Consider the following 21,653-nt stretch of genomic DNA (forward strand, 5'->3'; position numbering starts at 1 on the left):
TGAGAATCTGCTTCCGAGTTCACTCATATAGCTGTTAATAGGAGATTTCATTTCTTTACCACATGACCTCTCCTTAAGACTGCTCATATAAGTTAGCAGCTGGTGCCCTAGACTGAAAAATGAGAGAGAGAGAGAGAATCCAAGACAGAAAGAAGCTGAAGTCTTCTGTCCAAGCTACTCTCTTAATCTTAGAGGTGACCTTCCATTATTACTCCTGCCATATTCTATTTGCTAGTTACCAAATCCAGCCCAAACTCAAGAGGTGGGCAATTAAGTTCCGTCTTTCAAGGGGAGGAATATCAAAGAATGTATGAATATATCTTTAAAACCACAATCAGTACAAACAAAAATATAACAAAGAGTGGTGTACTCATTGCCCTAAATTGGCAATTTTCATATTATCACCTTATCATATTTTTATTAAGAACATTTTCACTAAAACAATTAGAAATAAAATCTTTTTGTTCCCACACCCAGCCCCAATCCCTTTCCTACTCCCCAGAGACAACTATAAGATTATGTGGCATGTATTGTCAGTCTCTTTTATTCTTTTATGTTCATGTAAGTATAGTGAAAACAGTGTATGGCATTGTTTTGTGGGTTTTTTAATTTTTCACAAAGGGTATCATCCTTACATATTTCAGTTCACTTTTTTCACTCAGTGTTGTTTTTGAGATTTATGTATGCTGACATATTTAGACCTAGTTCACTATTACGTTTTACAAACAGACCACTTTCAATTCATCTAAGGATGGAGTTTGCTCCCTAAATTATAAATCACGGTTATAATCAATGCTGTAAGGAAAAGCTTTATGCATGTTTTCTTATGCATATGTGGAAATCTCTCTAGATCAGTGAGTGTTTCCACATAGTGTGCTCCATTCCACAATGAGAAATTTCTTATTGTGACTGGTTCATGTCTCTTTGTGAGCAGTTACATATATGTAATTGAAAGTTTCATGAGAAACAATACTTATTCTTTCTATGAAGAATAACCTCTGATATTACCTATTTTTAATCTTTGTTCTTTAAAATTAGTAGCTTTTAGCCACTAAATTGATTTCTGGACTATGGGGTTCCATCAGCAGTTTGAAAGACAACCTTCTAGGCTAATATCCAACTCTAATGGCATACACAGTTTATGACCATTTAAACTTTACAAGACATTGCAAACTTGCCCTTCTTAGTAGTTGTACCAATTTGCACTACCCCAGCAGCATATTGAGAGTTCCTTTTTGTCCATATTGACACCCACACTCAATATTGTCATGTTTTTCATTTGCCAGTCTCATTATTGGGTCTCATTTAAGGGTTGGATGAAAGCAGGCCTGTATAAATGTAACATTTCTTTTATTTGGGAGGCACAGGTGAAATGGGAGATTTCTCCAATTATTGTCTTCATGGCTGCTATGTGCCATTCCTGAGTCTCTTGGAAAATGTAATAAAGAAAGAACAGAAGCATTATGGAGGCATTCCTCAGAGGAATCACAGTAATCTCTGGAACAGAGCTAGACCCACCTGCCATGGCTCCCTCCAATTTTACATCTCCAATCCATTTACCACTTTTCCCAAGCCTTCCACTCTAATCTTTAGCAGCATTTCTCCTACTGTGCAGAGAACATGAGCCCATTACAATAACACTCTGCTATATCCTATGCTTCACCTATAAAGTTACCAATACCTGCTTCCATTCCATCCCATCCCAGAGCAAGTGGTAACCTTCTTCCTTCTTCCTGCCCGAGGCTAATTCTTTCACCCCAGCATTGAGATCAACCCCATCCCATCCTCTGAGGGCTCTTGATTCATAAATGATGCTCCCTTTTGCCTCTCTCTTCAACTCCTCCCCCCACCTCATCCTTCCTTTGAGCACAGCAGCATGCTCAAGTCTCCCCTTCCTGAATAAGGTCTGCTCTCAAGTCCTTGCTCCTCTCTGTCTGACCTACACTTACATCCTCAGGACTAAATATCTTCAGAGAAGCACTTCCTTTCATTCATAGCACCTATCCTTTACCTTCATAGCATTTACCAAAGGATGTGTTAAAATGCTTATTTGTGGGTCTGCCTAATCTAACATGCAGTCAGTTCCAAGGGGTCAGGAACCTTGTCTCCCTATCACCTCACAGAATAGGCACTAAGGGATTATTTTTTAAGAAAAAAACGAATGATTTCCTAGTCTTCAGTCTCACTCTTCCACTCACCATCTTACACCACATGAATATTTCAAAATGAAAAGCCTGCAACACCCTGCCCCACATGAAAAAATGCAATTGGCTTCTCAGCCTGTGAAGGCCACTCTCCCGAGCACAGCTTGAAACGGTTCTGTGAAAACAACTCTCTCCTCCCCAGAAGACAAAATAAATGCCACCTCTTCAACAGAGGAAGCAGAAGAGGAACACTTAAATCAGCTAATATTATTAGGTGACAGCCCTAATAAAAGGAGTTGTGGAGGAAGGATATAGAAACCATAGAAAAAGATTATATAATTATTTATAGATTTCATCCTGCAGTTTTTTTGTTTTTTCCTTCCATTTCTCTTTCATGAGAAAACTTTTGCCTATCGATTCAAATGGAAGGGAATCTAACATTTCCCTGAGCACTGATGATATTCCAGGCATTAGACTAAATGCTTTATTTACTTAATCTTGGTTAATGTAATTCTCTTCAAAACCCAGAGTATGTATCGTCTACTCTTTCAAAACTAAAATGACCAAGGCCAAAATATCAAAAACACCAAGAAAAATGAAATATTTTGGTGATTTCCACATTACAGGAAAATGCAAGAGGCCTGTACAATATATATGTTTTTTATTAGTTGACATTAGGTCATGAGTCATCTCTGGCATATGTGATAGTCTTATTGAAAGAATATAGTAAGTTATCCTCCATTTGCCCCATGGTCCCAAGCACATAAGTTGGTGAGAATTATGCCTGGGCTTGCCTGGGGCTTGACTGGGTTTACCCCGCCTTATCTCTAAACATCCCGACCCTCCCTCAAAGCAACAGGCCAAGCAGATCCACCACAATAAAAAGGCACAACGCTCTGCACCACGCTGCTGCTCTCTCTCTCTTTGTCTCTGTCTCTCTGTCCCCCTGCTCTCCCTGCCCTCACTCTCTCTCTCTCTCTCTCTCTCTCTCTCTCTCTGTCCTGCTGCTCTCTCTGCTACTCCCTCTCCCTCTCTCCCTCTCCCTCTCTCTCTCTCTCTCTCTCTCTCTCTCCCCCCCCACCCCCTCTGGGACAGCCACTCTCTCTTTCAGATAATAAAATCTCTTGTGTGGCCCCATGTCTCCTGAGTCATTCTGGGTAAGGAGGGTCGTGCTGAGATACCCTTTCATTGGTGCCATGACTCAGATGAGGCTCTCCCATTGACTTTGCTCTTCCTTCAGAAACCTGAGCTGCTCTGGAAACCCTCACTGCCCGATCCTCCTCCACAGGCTCACCGTCCATTTCCCCGGTCCCTCGTCTTCTTGCCCAACACCGGCCTTCAATTTGGTGAGTCTCCCCTTCATGGTCAACTTAAATGTCCCTTTGGAACCTGGGAAGAGACCGTTGAGTGTCTGGCACCCCCAAGGGCTCCTCCGGGACAGGGGCACCCCCAACCACAACTTTCAGAGTCACGGTTGATCCCCATAGTCGACCCTTCTCTGCCTCCCCATGGTGAGAATCCTCATAGACTGAGGCACGGTCTCCCTTTATCTACGTTTCTACTCTACTCATAACTCCTGGTACCAGGTACCAAGCCTCCCTGGTGTTTTTGCCTTGACCCCGCAGTTAGAGGTGGTGATGACCCCCTAACTGTGCCTGGTCTTCTCCGTGACCTTCTCAATCGCTCAGGGACACCTCAGCAACTTCTGAATGGTCTTGTTCTCACCATGGGATCTGGCCCCTCCATTCCCAGTTTCACCACTAGGGTGCTTACTCAATAATATAAAGCCCCTCCACCTCACTCCAGACTTCAAACCTGCTTGCTACTGTAATGAGATCTGGCCACAATATCCCTTGGACAATCAGTCTAAATGGCCCCCAAATGGCTCTTTAGATCCTAAAATTCTCCGTGACTTATACAACTTATGTGAGCGTACGGGCAAATGGAAAGAGATCCCATATATCCAGGATTTCTCCTACCTCTGAACCAAGCTCTCTCTCTGTCTCCCCTGCAATCCTAAACACCTATTACTTGCCTTAAAGTCCACACCCCTAAGCTTTTTTCACGTTCCCAAATGTCCTCAACTGCCTATAAACCCCTAGACAATGTACCATCACGGGTTCTCTTGTCCCCTCCTGGCTCATGCCAGGAGCTCTGTCTGTCCTCTCACTGTATCATTATGTCTCAATCTGTATGTTTGTGTGTCTAAGTGTGTAAATGAAAAATATTTTTCTACCTCCAGATGGTATTAATAAAAATTGATTTAAAGACAAGCGCTTGTAAAAATTGGGCATTCTAAAATTTCCAGAAAATTCTAATAGAAGGTATTAAGCATTAATGGTACTTTAAGTTGAACTGAATAGACATGTCCTTATGGTTATCAGCTGCCTAAGTTTACCTGAAGTCATTTAAGTTGATGGTATCTGTTAAATCTTTCAAAGAAAAATGCTTAAAGTGTAGCTTTGTCTAATGTGAGTAACTATTTAAGCAAGTGCCTTAAAACTTTTAACAGCTTCCCAAAATCAAATTCAAAAAGGTGCTTTTTACCTCTAGTTCACTGTGATAATTTCCAGAGGGCCCCTGGAACATGTCAGAGGAATTTCTCGTTGAGGAAAATATTTGGCTAATTTGGCTTATTTACCTGCTTAATTACTTAGAAGGCACTGTCACAGGGAATGATGCTAAAATTTGTTACTGAATGTTTTGTGTTACAGAAATATCCAAATTTCCTTATGACAACTGTCTTACAGTAAGCTCTCATCAGATCTTTCACCATTGTCATTTGTAAGTCTTTTGTCATCTATAGTCACTGTTTTATTACTCCTAAACTAGTAAAAAACTAGATTTCAGAAGAACAGGTATTAGTTACATAGGATTAAGTAAACTAAGGAAGATGATTTTGTGGCTTTTTGTTTCAAATGTTGATAAAGTGTTTTAAGCTTTTTCTCTTAAGCTGACAACAGTTTAATAAATGACTGCCTTGATAAGCAGAATTGAAACTTTATCTTTCTCTCTACCTGATCCCTCCAGAATTTAAAAACTCTCAGTGACTATTTTTATATCTCATGGCAGTATGTTTATTTGCACAAGTTCAATAAGAATCTGCTTTCCTTGTAAGAGGACCAATTAAAAACACTGGTTATATTACCAAGGCTTTTACTGGAATATCATACCTGAGAGACACGTGTGTAAACTCAGATATGAACAGACAGCTTTAAGAAACTAAGATAGACTTTATAAAGCCAACAAAGCCCCTTAGAAGAACTGGCCTGGTACCTTGCTTACAGAGTTCCCAGCAGCCTTACCAGGTGAGTAAGGAAGGTCACTTCCTGGCAAGTGCAGGAACCTCAGGAATGTCTTAGGAACCTCAAGAAGAGAGGAATTCACCCAAATCTACAGGTACTGCAGGCACAACCTGATGGCAAGTCTGGCTTAGCTTTCTGGCCTCAAGAAGCCCTTAAAAGTTCAATCTGAAATTCCTTACAAAAAGTTCCAGCAAAGCACATTTAAAAGATCCCATGTAATCAATTACTCTTCTTGCTGCACTTATGCAAATAATCAAGCCAACTATTAATTATTTTCTTAATCTGGCTACTTCTAATAAAAATGAGGGTGATTTTAGAGAAAAATATTGTTTCAATAATGCAGTCTTATCTATACTAAATCCTTATACGAGTCATTGAGATGTAAACTTGACCCAGAATTCTAGTTTCCCTATGATACCTGGCTATGATTCTCAGTTAGACTCTTCATATTTCTAGTTCTCATAATCATCCATGCATTCTTAATCTCATCAAGTTTGTCCTTCCAGAATGGAAAATCCAACTCCAGATGTTGCTACATAACCTAATAACAAATTGTTCTTTCTTGCCTAGAAGCCACAAAACTGCAAATAGTAATAGAAATGAAACCCAGAATAGAAGCGCCAACCTTCCGAGGCCCTCTCAACTGACCAGTGATGGAGACCTAGCTGCACCGTTTACTGAGCCCTCTTCTCAGCATGAAGCAGCCAGAGCGGTCATCGCCCCCTTTCCGTAGCAGCAGCTAGAGTCTTTATCTGTAGAGGGGAGAATGAGACAGGGACCATAGGCTTAGAATAAGGTGAGAGCCTGTGGAGAAAGCAAGGCAGGATATTTGCAGTCAGAGTAATGTAAAACTACATGCTAGGAAACCTCCCCCCCCACTAAAACTATGTTGAACATTAAGCTCTAGAATCATTCTTCAGTGAGATCAGTTAATGTTCCCCAGGTAAAGAAGAGTAGTACATGTTTTATTATGCTAATCATTTGTAATCGTGTAAAAGATTCACTTTAGCATGCTAAAAGGCCCAAGCCTATTGAGTTGTCTTTCCTCCTTCAGATCTGATGAGGTTATTTTGCAAACTGAGCAACTAACTTAGCATGCAGACCCAGCTGTAGACAGCATAGTAAAAGGTAGGATTCTTTAGCAAATAGACAATACCTCAGCCCATCTTGGGAGCTGAGCAGGCAGCCTTTTGATATGCTCTCAGACCAAGACGCCTGTATCCCAGAGAAAAATCAAGGCAAGAAATTCCTTATGTTAAGTTAATTTTTAATATTCAGAGAACACTTAACAAGTCCTTCCCCAAGGCTTTAGAGATAGTTCCCACCTTTTTGGGCAGGCTCTAACACAAGACCTCAAATCCCTTACTCTCTCTGAGCTCCACCCTCCTTCAATATGTAGATGATCTCCTCCTGTGCAGTCCTTCCCTGCAAACCTGTCAACAGGATACTATTCTCCTTTCAAACTTTCTCTCAGAACACAGCTATCGAGTTTCACCCTCCAAAGTGCAGCTGTCTGCCACTCAGGTCACATACCTGGGAGTTCAGCTCTCCCTAGTCTACAAAGCCATTACCATAGACAGGAAAAAATTCTCCAAACCATGCCCATTCCAAACACCAAGCAACACCATCCCTAACTCCCAAATGGCAAAGACCATACACAGTAATCCTTTCCACCCCAACTGCAGTTAAACTCCAGGGTCTTCCCCATTGGATACACAACTTCCACCTTAAGCCGTTTGTCTCCCCTTATTCCCCTCCCACCAAATCTCCCACAGGTTCCTACTCCACCCTGATGGGACCTCTTACTCTCCACATTTCTGTGCTGCTCATCTCTGCTTCCACTCATCACTGAAGAAGTTTCTGCCAGCACAGTCCTAAGACCTCCCTTACAACCGCCATGCGTCATGCCTCAGGATTATTAACCCTGGTCTCAACACTTACTCTCTCTCACCAGACCTATCTTCCCAATGCTAGCCCTTTCTTCTCTTTCAGACTGTCCAAAAGATTGCACCATCAAAGATTCCCTTTGCCCTACAGGTTGCTTTGCTGCCTACACATATGTCCCAAAAAATGCTATTAATTCAGCCACCCTATGTAAACATAGCAATCAGCCCAAATGCAAAAAATTTCTAACCAAACCTTTAACCAGTTTATATTATAGGATTACCAACCCCTCTCCAAAGACGATGATCCTTATTGAACCTGGAAAATGCCATCACCACTGCAGACCAAGGGCTCATCTGAGGACCGCCCCCCAATACAAAAATGAACTTCATCGCCCCTAATCAGCAGGAAGCAGTTACTGAAGACTAACCTTCACCCCTTCCCAAATCCTCTACCACTTATAAAACAGAAAAGAGAGGAATGTAAGAATATAGTAATGTATCCTCCATTTGCCCCATGGTCTCAAGCACATAAGTCAGTGAGAATTATGCCTGGGCTTGCCTGGATTTACCCCGCCTTATCTCTAAACATCCCAACCCTCCCCAGGGCAACAGGCAGAGCGGATCTTCTACAATAAAAGGCACCACGCTGCTGCCCTCTCTCTGTCTCTCTGCTGCCCTCCCTCTCTCTGTCTCTGTCTGTCTCTCTGCTCTCCCTGTGCTCTCTCTCTCTCTCTCTGCTCTCTGTCCTGGGGCTCTCTCTGCTGCTCCCTCTCTCCCTGTCTCTTTCTCTCTCTCTCCCCACCCCCCTCTGGGGCAGCCACTCTCTCTTTCAGATAATAAAATCTCTTGCATGGCCCCGTGTCTCCTTGAGTCATTCTGGGTAAGGAGGGTCGCAGAGAGACACCCTTTCACTTATTGTGCCAATCTTCAACATACACTCCTCTTCCCATCTCCCTTTCTCCCTTCCATCTCTTGTTTTCTTCCTCTCTGCTTTCTCCTCTTTCCTTTTGCCCACTTAATTCCTTTACTTCCTTTTTTTCTTTCATTCTCCCCCTACCTCTTAAGCCTACCAACAGCTTTATTGTTGCCTTTTAGATCCAAGAGGTTACTGACAGCCTTTCTAAGATGAACTGAAGCAAACAAATCCTTTTTTTAAATTCCTGGGCTAGAATTGCAACAAGGTGTAATTATGTTCCAGTACAGTATATGACCAAGGAGATAAAGTCATATTCTAGTCAGGCTTTCAGCTTCTAACATGCAGGGAAAAGTTGCCCACTGAGTTCCTTGTGAGGTTCTCAATCATTACTGGTAATACTGGGGTTCTCATGTTTCCATTTTGAAAAAAGAATCTGTAACCAAGAGACCTTAGCATTTCATTAACACATGAAAGGTTGTAGAGGGAAGTTTTCCTGAGACTTGGAAAGTAAGAATTGAAGCAGAGAAAAGCAGCTTTCCTTTAGAGGGCAGAGATTTAGATACGGAAATCTGAAAGTAGCATCATGTAGAAAATTTAAGAGTAAGACTGGTGGTCCTAAAATTCTGTGTACTCATTAGGTCGTGAAAATACAGAAGCTGCTCTGGAACACCAAAACTAGATTATTAGTCCAAGAGATGTTTATACTGAGTGTTTAAATCAAGACTGGTAAAAGGAGCCCTCCATTTTGATGCTTTCTGATTCTGTACTTTCAGACAAGTGAGAAAAAACGGGATAAATCATTCCTTTGAGTCAATTTCAAGATAAAAGTATTCATTTATTCACAAAACTTTTCCAGTGCCTTCTGAACACTAGACCCCACATTTAAACAATCCAAGTTTGGGCTATCAAGAAGATGCTATAAATCATCAAAATAGTTCCTCATTCCCCTACCTCCTGAATAAACAGGCATTAAGAGAAAATAAGTGTTGAAGAACAGAGCTAGTGGGTAGGTGGTTTATAGCTTGTAGGTTGATGATTTGACAATTTTAGCAGAGAACTTTGCTGACTGGCAAAAAACAGCGAGTTACTAAACAGATTGTTATGAATTCTTAAGGGTGTAAGTATTGTCTTTTGGAAATAGGGGCAGCATGTAGAAGTATAGCCCTACAACTTTCATGATCTGCATTTCCTGAGGAGGTATCTTTCCTTGATTCAACGACAAAGCATTTAGAGTGGTGCCAGGAACCACCCCCTTCTCTTCCACAGACCCTATCACCCTGAATTAATAACATACCATGTCGGCTCATTAACTCTTGGTGTCATTTTGATGCATATATTATTACAATGGTACATACAAAGCTACATCATTGTCTCTACTTAAAGGATTTTCAGGCTATTCTTTAAAAGTGAGAAACTGAATCATCCACTTGATTCAGGAAATGAGTTCTGCCCACCAATTGCAGAGTCATTGGAGGTAAGAAGAGGGAGAGGGGAGGGGAGGGGAGTAGAAAGAGAAAGGAGAGAGACACAATCTCCTGGGGCTTAAATCTCAAGGGAACTTTTAGTTCTCCACTACACTTTTAGGAAAAAATAGTAATGGTAGTCTTAAGGAAGTTCTGCAAATTGCATGCAGAAGATTTCTTTTTTGGCTAAATGCATGTGATAACTGAATGAGTTGAACTTAGGGGCAAAGGAAAGCAACTTTATCTTAACTTCTCTTTCAAAACTACTCTGTCAAATTATTCTTCTCCATCCTTGAAAGGAAAGGAGCGACACATAGCAGCAATTCACCGGAGAGTTCCGCTTTATTAGGGAAAGGTGCTGGGTTATATAGGAAGGGGCATGAATTGATTGAGGTGTCACTTCTACGGGGCTGGTGGCTGTTGGCTAGGTGCTGGGATTGGGAGGGGGGCGAGAGGTGATTGGGCTTCAGGTGGCGCCGGCGGGAACTGAGGACCCTGAAGAGAAGCCGGAAGTTTGCCATCTTACTGGTGGGGACCCTTCAGTCCTTGGATGAAATCTTAGGCAGAGATCATAGCTTTTCTGGTCATGTTTGGGTATTTAAAAGCTCAGTATCATCTAATTGAAAGGGTATCTTGCCACGACCCTTCTTACCCAGGACGACCCAGGAGACACGGGCCCACGCAAGAGACTTTATTATCTGAAAGAGAGAGTGGCTGCTCCAGAGGGGGGTGGGGAGAGAGAGAGGGAGAAAGAGCAGGAGGACAGAGAGACAGAGACAGAGAAGGGGCAGTAGAGAGACAGAGAGAGGGGGTAGCAGCGTGGTGCCTTTTATTGTGGCGGATCCGCTGGGCCTGTTGCTTTGGGGGAGGGTCGGGATGTTTAGAGATAGGTGGGGTAAACCCAGTCAAGCCCAGGCATAATTCTCACTGGTTTATGTGCTTGGGACCATGGGGCAAATGGAGGATAAATTACTATATTCTTACACTAATAGTAAAACATTATGCTGTCATTGGATTCAGTTTTTCTTTACACCTCCATCCCCCCTCCTTCCATCCTCAGGCCTGAATTAAGCTTGCAAGCCCCAAATGGAAAAGGTAAGGGTGGTTTGTGTGGCCAGAAAGGGGGTGAGAGTGAGTTCTTTCTCCCTTGATCTACTGACTTCTGCACTTTACAGCTGCTCTTTGTGGCTGCTCTATGGTCTGATCCACGGAAGAGGAGAATTAGAGGACAAAGGCAGTGCTGTCTGGCTGGTGCAGTGGACTTTCTGAGTTCTCTTACTGAGGACCTCCCACTCTAGTTTCCTTTCATAGAAAATGATATAAGGCTGACTACTGCTTTCTCTACCACTTCCCACTCAAACCACTGCATCTCAACTTGAAGCTTTAAATGACCTGTCACTACCCTTTAGAAGGGGTAAAGTCCCCTCTAAGATGACCAAAATTCAGCTCTTTTTTTTTCAAGTAATCCACATGCAGCCTACAGGAAATGTTTCCCCTACTCAGACCCTTATTTTCAACTGTAAACAGAAAAGAACCAATAGGAGATATAGATATATAGATAAATATATGTAAAGAAATTTATTATGAGGAATTAGCTTGTACAGTTATGGAGGCTGACATATCCCCAGATTTGTAGTCAACAAGCCTGAGATGCAGGGGAGCTGATAGCATAGCTCTGGACTGAAGTCTGGTAGGCCTGAAAGCCCAGGAAGTAGTGTTTCAATTCAAGTCCAAAGGCAGGAAGAAAGCAAAATCCCAGCTCAAGACAGTCATGCAGGAGAAATTCCCCCTTTCTTGGGAGAGAGTCAACCATTTTGCTCTTGTCAGGCCTTCAACTGACTGGATGGGACTCTGTAAGTCTGGGGAAAGGAAATCCTGGGGCAAAATACCTCTAAAACCAAAATCAGTCAAAGGGAGAAAGAAAGTTTAAAATCCGTTTATAGCTTACTAACTACAGTCTGGGACCATTTCTCTTTCCTGCTCTGGCAGAAGCAAAACCAGCACTCTGCCTAACCTCTCAGGTACAGATAAATCCTCTGTTGCCCAGGTAATTACCCACTGATATGGAGATGAACTTCTCTCCACCTCTTAGGAATGCCTATTGATATGCAAATGTACTAATGCCATACTTCTCTCCACCCTGAGGACTAAAGCTAGGTAAGACTCTGGAAATATTACATTTTTATCCACAGACCACCCCTCCAGAAATCTCACCTTACAATTTACTTATTCCCCCTCTTTTGTAATGGTCCCTGGGTGAGAAAATTGAAGCATTGTGACCATACTAATGACACAATAGCAACAACAGTAAAATCATGATAATCCTCAAACCAGAGCATTCAGCCTATGCAGATTAAATCAATGTGCTTAACAGCACAATCTCTCACTAAGCACAAAATATGTTTAGTACACTAACACACTATTATTATCACTTGCTACACTTGTTTACTCATTCCTAACAACCATGCTAGATTACTCACAAAACTGTTAGCCAACATTAGGCAAGTCAAGTATCTCTTTAAGCATTTTTTCTTGACAACAGCAATAAAATTGTTATAATTCTCAAGCCAGAGGATTCAGCTAGGTTCAAAGTCCCATGAAAATTAAGTCCAAACTCTTTCATTCCAGCCATTATGTGGCAGCTGCAGCCAGGGGGCCCATCCAGGCCACAAGGGCTGTAGAAGCAAATAACCATGATCTTTGGGGGCCACTCTGCTGTTACTCCAGGAATACACAGGAGACCCAGTTGTTACTTGATCAAGCTTAAGGTGCTCAGTGCTAAGGAAATACAGGTTAAAAAACTGTGTGCTCTGCCTTCAAGGAGTCATACTCTGATGGGTTATACAGATGATTATACTATAAGCATTAAGTGGAATATGAACATAAGTTCCAAATGGCCAGGATTACTCTGCAAAAACCCTTGATCAAGTAACAACCAGGTCAGTTAGGACCCAAATCCACAGACTGCTTTTTCCTCTGAGATTGGGGGAGCCAGCAAGTGAATGGATTTTGTAAGGCCATAAGCTTGCTCAGCTTGGGAGCCTACCTTAAGTAAATTAATACAAAAATTATGCCTTTACATTTTACAGAATCATGGGACTATGTGAGCACATTGCTAGGGTCCTTCCTGAGGCCCTACAGGTGAGGGGTCCTGAAGCTGTACTTTCACTGGCTTCATGTAAGTCAGTTCAAGACTCAGCACCTTTATAAAGTATTAGAGCTGTAGATTATGTAATAGTAACTTCGGGATTTACAGTCAGACAGACTGTATTCAATTTAGCCTCTACCAGATACTTCCTATAATATTTTGGTAAAAGTTACTTAAATTCTCTAAGCCACAACTTCCTATATTAGTAGGCCCACTTCATATGAGAGTTGCAAAGATTAAAATACATAAGCATGTAAAATATTTTAGCACAGCTCCTAATTAATGCTTAATAAGTTTAGCTATTAGTAGCTATTATTAAAATCTGAAATATCTGAACACTACCCCTGTATTTGCCTTTTCAAAACTCACATATCTTTGGCTCATCACAACATAAAATTCCAGGGAACATCTGTAAGGAAATAAAATCCAGAACCTCCACTTCTGGAACCATGGAGAACTTCCTGGTGAGAAAGAGCAACTGGACCCCTGCTCTCCTACCTGAGGGACCCTCCCAGTGGATTACTTTGTCATGGGTGGCTGAGAAGGAGTTGCTGCTCTTTGAACACACTGAGAAATGGATGGATTGCAAAAAGAATTGACTGAAATCCAGCAGGTAGTTTTAAAAAGGAATAAATCAAAATTGTGTCCAAGGTAGAGTCTACTTTCTTACAGCTATCTCCCCATTCCACATGAGGCCTTAGGAAAATAAATTTTGCTTGGATTCCTCCTGGCTTTCAATCTTCCTCAACATGATAAACACCCATAGATGAGTACCCATCACATAGGGGTACAATTCCAGACAGAGAACTGACATACAGTTACAAAGGTTGGACACTGCACAAGATATTACATCTAAGAATGCCGCATTCAGATTGTAGACATCACTGATGTCTATGTTTGTCAAAATAAATTTCTGGCAAATGGCAGTTAATTGCCTTGTTACATATTCAGCACATTATGATAATTTTAACAATCGTTGAAAGTAGAATGCTTTGAGGAAGACTTGGGTAGATAGTGCCTTTCCCCCTTTGTACACATAAGTCATATGGGCCAGGCCCTGACTGGACATTTAACATATTCAAAGCCTAGATCAAGAGGAAGACAGATCCAGCCCACTCACCTATTACCTTATATTGAAAGCCTGTCCTATAAGTTCCCATTTCCCATCTAAGGTCTTACCTCTTCCCTCAAGACTGACACAGAGTATTGCTCTGCCCTTCTGCCAAGGAGTCTTGACTTTACTTTTGCAGAGCTTAACAATATAACTAGATATTTGCATAATATAATAATCTACATTAATAAATATATGCATGGTAATAGGGAATCATTTCCTTACAAAGTTCCTAAGATACACTTACATATAGTCATTTGTTTTAAGGCCATGTTAATTTCAGCAAAAACAAATTTCAGTTACCCATATGGCTGAGAAAGTATCAAATTGGGTAATAAAATACATCTGCTATTCTTTTTGACAAGTTCAGCTTTTATAATATTATGACTAAACAAAAGGGAAAAATTACCAAGTTGATTTGGTTTTCAAGGTAAGGTCACCAGATATGATATCATATTTCCTGAAACATCAGTGAAAAGAGGATGTTTGGTTTTTCAAATATGTTGGCTCAGTGTAAATATAGCTATATCCAACATCAGATCTAGCCATATTTAGTCGGCTCATCCTTAGTATAAGTGTGTTTCTTAAAGCATGGTGGTTATTGCAATATTTTGTACTATGTTTAATTCTCAATATGTTCTGAGATATAAATTAAAACCAAGCTTTAATTCTAAATGGAAAAGAAAACAGTTATGATGTATCTTTTTACAATTGCAATATAGTCTTTCCAAGTTAATTCAGAAAATTTCATCTTTTTATTGTTTAAACTTTCTTATTATGCAATAGATCATATCTCCACAAGAATGAACATGTGCTATTTAAAGAAAAATAATAAAATAATAACTAGGTACCTACCATCCAACTTAGGAAATTGATTACAAATACCTTAGAAGTTTCCTTTGTGCCTCTTCCTGATGATGTCCTCCTCCCTGTCCAGCCCCATACTGAGACTTTGTTAACCATTCCTTGCTTCTATTAAGTGCTTTATCATATGTGTGTCCCTAACCAATATCTTGCCTGCTTTTGCCATTTGTGTAAATGGAATCATACATATACAGACTTGTGTGTTTTACCTTTTTGTTCCATATGTTTTGAAGATTTATCATCCATTAATACACAAACCTGTAAGTCATTCGGGTTTGCCATTCTATAGTGGCATTGTATGAATATTGTATGAGTAGATCATAATTTAGTTATCCATTCTACTGCTGATGGATATTTGGGCCATTTCCTGTATTTTGTGTCCTTATGAACAATGCTGCTGTGAATATTTTTATTCACATCTCCTGGTGTACATGTATACAAGTTTCTCTAATAAAAGCAATGTCAAGCCATAGTATGCACAGAACACACATTTGATGATGATCACAATTATTTCTTTGCTGAATAATGGTACAATAAGGAGAGTGCAGGCTTTGCTCTTTAGTTCTGGCTTCAAAACGTTACTTAATATCACCAACCTTGCAGGAAAAAAAGTCCAAGAAACTTAACATAAGGTTTTTCCAGGTAGGGGACAACAGCTAAGAGGATGAAAAATTCAATAAAGTGGTTTACCAAGTGATGGTAAATGTTTGCCAAGTGATAGAGAAATAAGAACTGAAGTCTGACTACTATCAGGAAGAACGTGGGCTGGACAGGAGCATGAAAACTTGACTTCCAAGCGGCCTCTATTTACAGATGGCTGTGTGATCTTGGGCAAGTCAGGTAACCTCACTGAATCTCAGTCTTCATGTTCATAAAATATGTAGTTTGAACTCAATGACCTTTGGTCACCTACAGCTCTAAAATTCTGATTCAGGGATTTCAAAATATTTTTGGAAATGACAGCGTTGCACGCCCCCTGGTGGTTTCCTCTGACCTTGCGACTAGAGAAACCAGCTTAAACTGGTGGTTATTGCCTCTCACAAACTTACCCGCACAATATATTTTAGGCATTATAATTTAAAGGTATGAAAATTAAAGGAAACTTGCTGTGAAGTCACTAAGAGTTTTGAAAACACACACATAAATGAAAACTTATCTTTCTCATTGACAAGGATTAAGATTTGGTTTTAATAATCATGACCTTGAGCGGTACACTTGTAATTTGGGCATTTATTTTCTGTAAATGTGACCTATTTTAAACACAAAGTCAGAAAAAATGATTTTGTTTCCTTCCCCCAAGATGGGAAATAAGTCAATTAATGCATCCCCCTTCTACTAAATTAATGCTATTAATCATTATCTATGTAGATATAAGAGTAGAAAATTCCTGAGGGTGAAACAAAATAACTCACATACTACCTAGCCTATGGTAAGCATTCAATACACATTAGATGAGTGTGAACCTGAATCTGAAAAAAAAAAGGAATTTTTTTTTTTCAGCTGGACCTTGATTTATCTAGTGGCTTGAAAGTAAAAGAAAAGGACATTGGTTTACTTCGTAAAACTCTTGGGAACAGACTTAATCACATTAAGACTGAGTTTCTCTATTTGCAAAGGAGAGAATAAAATTCCTGATGCCTGTTGAAATGACAGGGACATCATAAAGATTGGTGAGTTGAATGTTAGTAAAGAATATCATGTTCCTTGGAAGAGCAGTGTTATGTAAAGACTAAGTTCAGTATCATCAGAAACTGGCTACAAGAGTACTATGAGACGAATTACTTGCCATTTTTGAAACAGAGTATAAAAATCACAACAAGAAAAATAACCCTGCTCACAAAACTATAAAATGTCATTTTTCTTCAAAGAGGGGAAAATAAGAAAAACAGAGACTCCTACCTTTGAATTTAAACACCAGATCAATATAAAAAGAAAAGAATCAAGATCTGAGTCCTAAATGTTTTAGTTCTTTCAGCATTTTAATGATTGATGAGGAATAATGTTAATTATATAAAAATACTTTGACAGAAGTTTAACTTTTTTTGTCTTTTTATTGTTTTGCCCTTTCAACAGTAAAACTACCTTGAGAAATCTTTTTCTGTGCTTTCTTATCTGTTCACCCAATTTTCACAGACACCCCCAAGTGAGGGGGCAAGAATGGGTTTCAAGTCAGAGAAACTAAATTTTAGTTCTGACTCTGCCTCTTAGAATGTAAGTGGCCTTGGGAAAGCCACTCAGGTCTCTCTGAGACTTATTCTTTCTACAAAAATGAGGGTTTGATAATAGCAGTAGCTCTCTTACAGTGCCGTTCAGATGTTTAAGTAAGAGGGTGTAAATTCTCTTTACAGACTGCAAATGTTTTTTCCAAACATTAATGATTATTTTTCATATTTTTGTTCTATTTGGCTATATAAACCCATCAATCTTGGATTTATCATGCATCAAATCTCAATGATTCTACCCCAAAACTCTTGGATCCAGCTTTTCCTCTACATTCCCAACTCTGCTGCCCTAGATTCCACAAGGACCCTAGGTTCTACATTGCCCCATCATGTCCAATTCCACAAGAACCATTTCCAATGCTCCATCCATTGCCCCACCACCCCAGTGCGCCCCCTAAATTCTACCCCTGACTGTTGTCTGCCTCAAATCAAACCACTGCACCTCCAAAATGAAATTTCTTATGTACAAATGTAATCATATCTTTCTAGTGCTTAGTGTTCTTTACGGCTCTTTATCACCTACAGAATAAAATCTCAATTCCTTTACCACCTAGCCCTGCCTACTGTTCAGCTTCATCTTCTGTGGGTCCTTTCTTGTACTTCACACACTCATAATTCCATGATTGTGTTTTTCCTGCTACCATGCATTTGCACATTTATTCTTCCTGCCTAAAATGTCCTCCTCCTCCCACTCAGCAACTCTGGTGCAATTTATTCACAGAATCTTCTCGTTTACTGCTGGCAAAATTACACTTAACTTCATGTCTTAGTTCAAAATGTTTCCCTTTCACATGCTGCCTTTCCACTTTGTTTGGATCTTCTCTATAGTTTTCATTGTACTTGCTGCATATCTTTCAGGCTGTTGATTTCTGAAGCTAGTTGATCATGTTTCCCATGTTGCCATCTCCAGTGGCCAACACAATGCCTGCACCATATAAACACCCAACAATTTTTGTTGCATGAATGAATTTTTTTCCAGAATTCTTAGCCCCAGACTGATTTTGTTTTCTGGACCCTATGTTTCTATTTTTACAAGTGTTAATCACTTCTGTATACCAATGTAGCATCCTTCTTTTAGTATCATTTAAGTAGTTATAACAACATTAGTGTATCAAATACAACATCATTGCTGAAATTAGGGCCTTTATAATTAGAAGTAACAGAGAATTACTCAAGCTAACTCATGGGAAAAGGTGACGGATGTTCTTCAGACAATGAGATGGTGTTGTGGGGATTCAAGCACAGGAAGCCTCGTGGGAAACGAGGCTGGTGCAGAGCAGCTTCTTGGATGTGAGCAGGGCAGATTCCCCCAAGGGAGGTGTGGGCAGTCACGGAGGGACTTCATTGCAATTTTAGTTCAATTCTTCTCTTTATTACTCATATTCCCTTACTTTATTCTCCTTCACTTCCTATAATATCTCATGTATGGTTTAAAGGACATTCTTTTAATTTCATCTTATTTGGTCCAGTCAAGGCCACCCTGATATTTGAATGTATTCTTATATTTTCTAAGTATGTATATATGCTAAGTATATATCTTATATTTTCTAACTATCTGGAAAGTGATTTGGAAAGACTTTATCTTAAAGAAAATTATGGTTTGGGATGTTTTTTAAAGCCTAAAGTGTATACCCAAAGCAAGGATGGATATCCTTTACCTCTTGATTTAAGTGTATTGGCTTACTTTGCAAGTACTTGGTGTTATTATTTCCATATATATCTATAGTTGCGGGGAAAAAACAAACACTTTAGAAGCCTTTAGTAAAATGTCCTAATCTCGATTAAAGTCTGTCTTTGTTGGATTCTCCCTGTCTTTCTGGGATCACTGTGTGCACGTGCACAGGTGTGTATGTGTGTGCACAAAAGTCAATGTGGCATGTTGGTCTTGCTGTACCTTGATAGCTGTGGGTAAAATTGTAACATTTCCAGAATATCTCTCCTGGCTTTGGAGCATTTGCATATCCTCAGGGGTGGAGAGAATTTCATCTCCATGACAATGGGTAATTATCTGGGCAACTGAGGGTGTGTCTGAACCGGAGAGGTTAAGGGGACGGGCTTGCTTGCTTGCTTCTTCTTGAGCAGGGAAGAGAGGTGGTGCTGGACTGCAGTTTGTAAGCAATAAATGGGTTTTAAACTTGATTTCTCCCTTTGACTGATTTTGGTTTTTAGAGGTATTTTGCCCTGGGATTTCCTCTCCCTGGACTTACAATAGCTCCATCTCTATTTCTTTGCTGTTAATCTTTCCCTCTCTCCCTGCCTTTCCCTCCTCTTCCCACAATTCTACAAATGTTGACTAACTTCATCCCATTTCTCACAGCCTCATAATTGACTTTATACCTACACTTGCCATTTATGTATTATTGACTCATTTCAAACAGCCTTAGTAGAAAATTCCATTTTTTTAAATTGCTTCTGAAAGAAACTCTTTTAAAGGGATATCATACATTCCTTCTCATTCTCATTTTTATAATATGTTAAAATAATAATAGCTATAATAACAATAATTGTTTTTAAATAATTCATTCAATTTTTCAACAAACATTATTGAGTTCCTGCTGGAGGGGGATACGGGGAATACAGCTGAAGAAAACAGACAACAATCATTGCCCTCATGGAGTTTACATTCTGATGGGGATGGAGGAGATAATTAAAGTTAACTACGAATTATGTAATATGGAAAAAGTTGGACGGTTGTGGGAAAAAAATAAGGGCAGGCAGGTAGATGGGAAGTAGGGATTACAGTATTAAATAAGGTGGTCAGGAGGGCTGAGTCTTTAGAAATAGTTTCCGATGTTCTATTCTTGACTTAAAAAGCAGAGATGTCAATGTACAATCCTCCCACTATATAAGAGTGAAATACTACTTTTAATTGCTTTTGAATTTTTGCCTCCTTGAGTAAGCATTTTTGTGTGGCTCTATCTTTTGCCAGAAAAAAAAAATTCCTAAGCCAGAGCTTATGGTTTGTTAGTTGTCTGCAGTTGGTTTAATGGATTATTTTACAGCAACATTCTACTTTCTGAAGTGACTGGCAGTCTTGGACAGCAGAAGACATACCCTCAGAGTTGATGCTTCCACACACAAAAAAGAGCACCCTAGAATATCTGGGACCAAAACTCTGGTAGAGTCATCTGGTTTTGGTCATTTCAGACTAATGCAGAAAAATCTTACATGCTGCTATATATAGTATACATCAAATAACAGTACAGACCAACGATAAGCATTTGTGAATGAGTATGGCATTAATTTTTATTGATTTCCCACATATAAGAACGTGTTTAGATTCTCTGTTTTGCTTTGCCTGCTTCTCTTAAGCATCTTCTTTCCAGACAAATAGTCATAGGACATTATGCCAGTGGTTTATAATACTGGTTATACACTGGAATCATCTTTTTAAATTACTAATGCATGGGACCTAGATTACAATTAAATCAAAATCTTTGGAAGGTTGGACCCAGGACCAGAATTTTTTTTTTAATTCCAACTACACAAGAGAGTTTAATGCATAGCCTGGGCCAAGAACCTCTGAACGTAGCCCATCAGCCCCTAGAAACCTCTTACTCAGCACTTCTGAGAGTCTCATAAGGCAATTAGCAATTTATTACCTCTATAGAGACCTTAACCTCACTCTCTTTTTCTTCCAACTACTTTCCTAACTTTCCTTTCGTTTTTGTTTGCTTCTTGTGTGTTTCTGCCTGAGACCTGCTAACAGTACCTGCTAAGGTTGTTTGGCCCTACGGATGGTGCGCTGGGCTGAGTTTTCAGCCCACTGATGCAAAACACACAGATCCAGTTCCCTGGAGTTGCCAGCTCATCACTTCTACAGCTGCTTTGTGGCTTCTCCACACCCTGCCAGCCTGGCTCCCCTCTACTGCTGGGGTACACTCAGGGCCAGCTCCCAAGGTGGCATGCTTTGGACCTCAGAATCCAGTCCACTATTTACCAACCAGCATCTGAGTATGCTCTCCATGTGGCACATAATGCATTTCATCAACTGACCCTTTTCCTCTTTCTGACCTCACTTCCTTCTTTCCTCTTTCTGACCTCATTTCCCACTATCACTACCTCAGTTCTCTTCCACCCCATATACGCAAACATACACACCTGCATATGGTGTTTTCATATTTCCCTAGGTGTACCTTTCTTTTTTTTAATCTGGAAACTTCCTTACTTACTCTTTAGGCTCCTAATCCAATTGTTGCTCCCTTATGAAGATTTCAACCCCTTGATTATCAGGGTTTCCCACATTGTAACATGATGGCTTATGTATTTGTGCCCCAGGCCACCCCTCTAGACTTAAGGCAGAGGCTGGGTCTTTATTTTACATACTTTAAAATAGATAATAGCTTTTCAGTAAATGTGAAGTGGAAGAAAGAATGAATAGACCTATAAAATGTAGATGCTAAACCATACCTAGCTTGTAGACCTCATCTGGCCCATTGCCTGCTTTTGTAACAGTTTTACTGAAACACAGCCACACCCATTTGTATGAACTGTATTTAGAAAAAAACAAAACACCCATTTGTCTGTATATATAAAGTTTTATTGAAAATTAGCCAGATATATTGTCTCTGGTGTTAGGCTGGAGAAAGGAAAA

General features: G+C 40.0%; 1 long non-coding RNA gene across 1 annotated transcript in view; it reads left to right on the forward strand.

Annotated features, from left to right (window-relative positions):
- LOC108401849 (uncharacterized) overlaps positions 1-21,653 on the forward strand; it is a 61,949-nt gene that overhangs the window by 28,559 nt on the left and 11,737 nt on the right. The window contains exon 2 of the long non-coding RNA XR_005056414.2: positions 3,385-3,490. This is a non-coding gene — a long non-coding RNA (uncharacterized lncRNA). The remainder of the gene's footprint in view (positions 1-3,384; positions 3,491-21,653) is intronic.

Source organism: Manis javanica, chromosome 1 (assembly GCF_040802235.1).
Source record: "Manis javanica isolate MJ-LG chromosome 1, MJ_LKY, whole genome shotgun sequence".
NCBI lineage: Eukaryota > Metazoa > Chordata > Mammalia > Pholidota > Manidae > Manis > Manis javanica.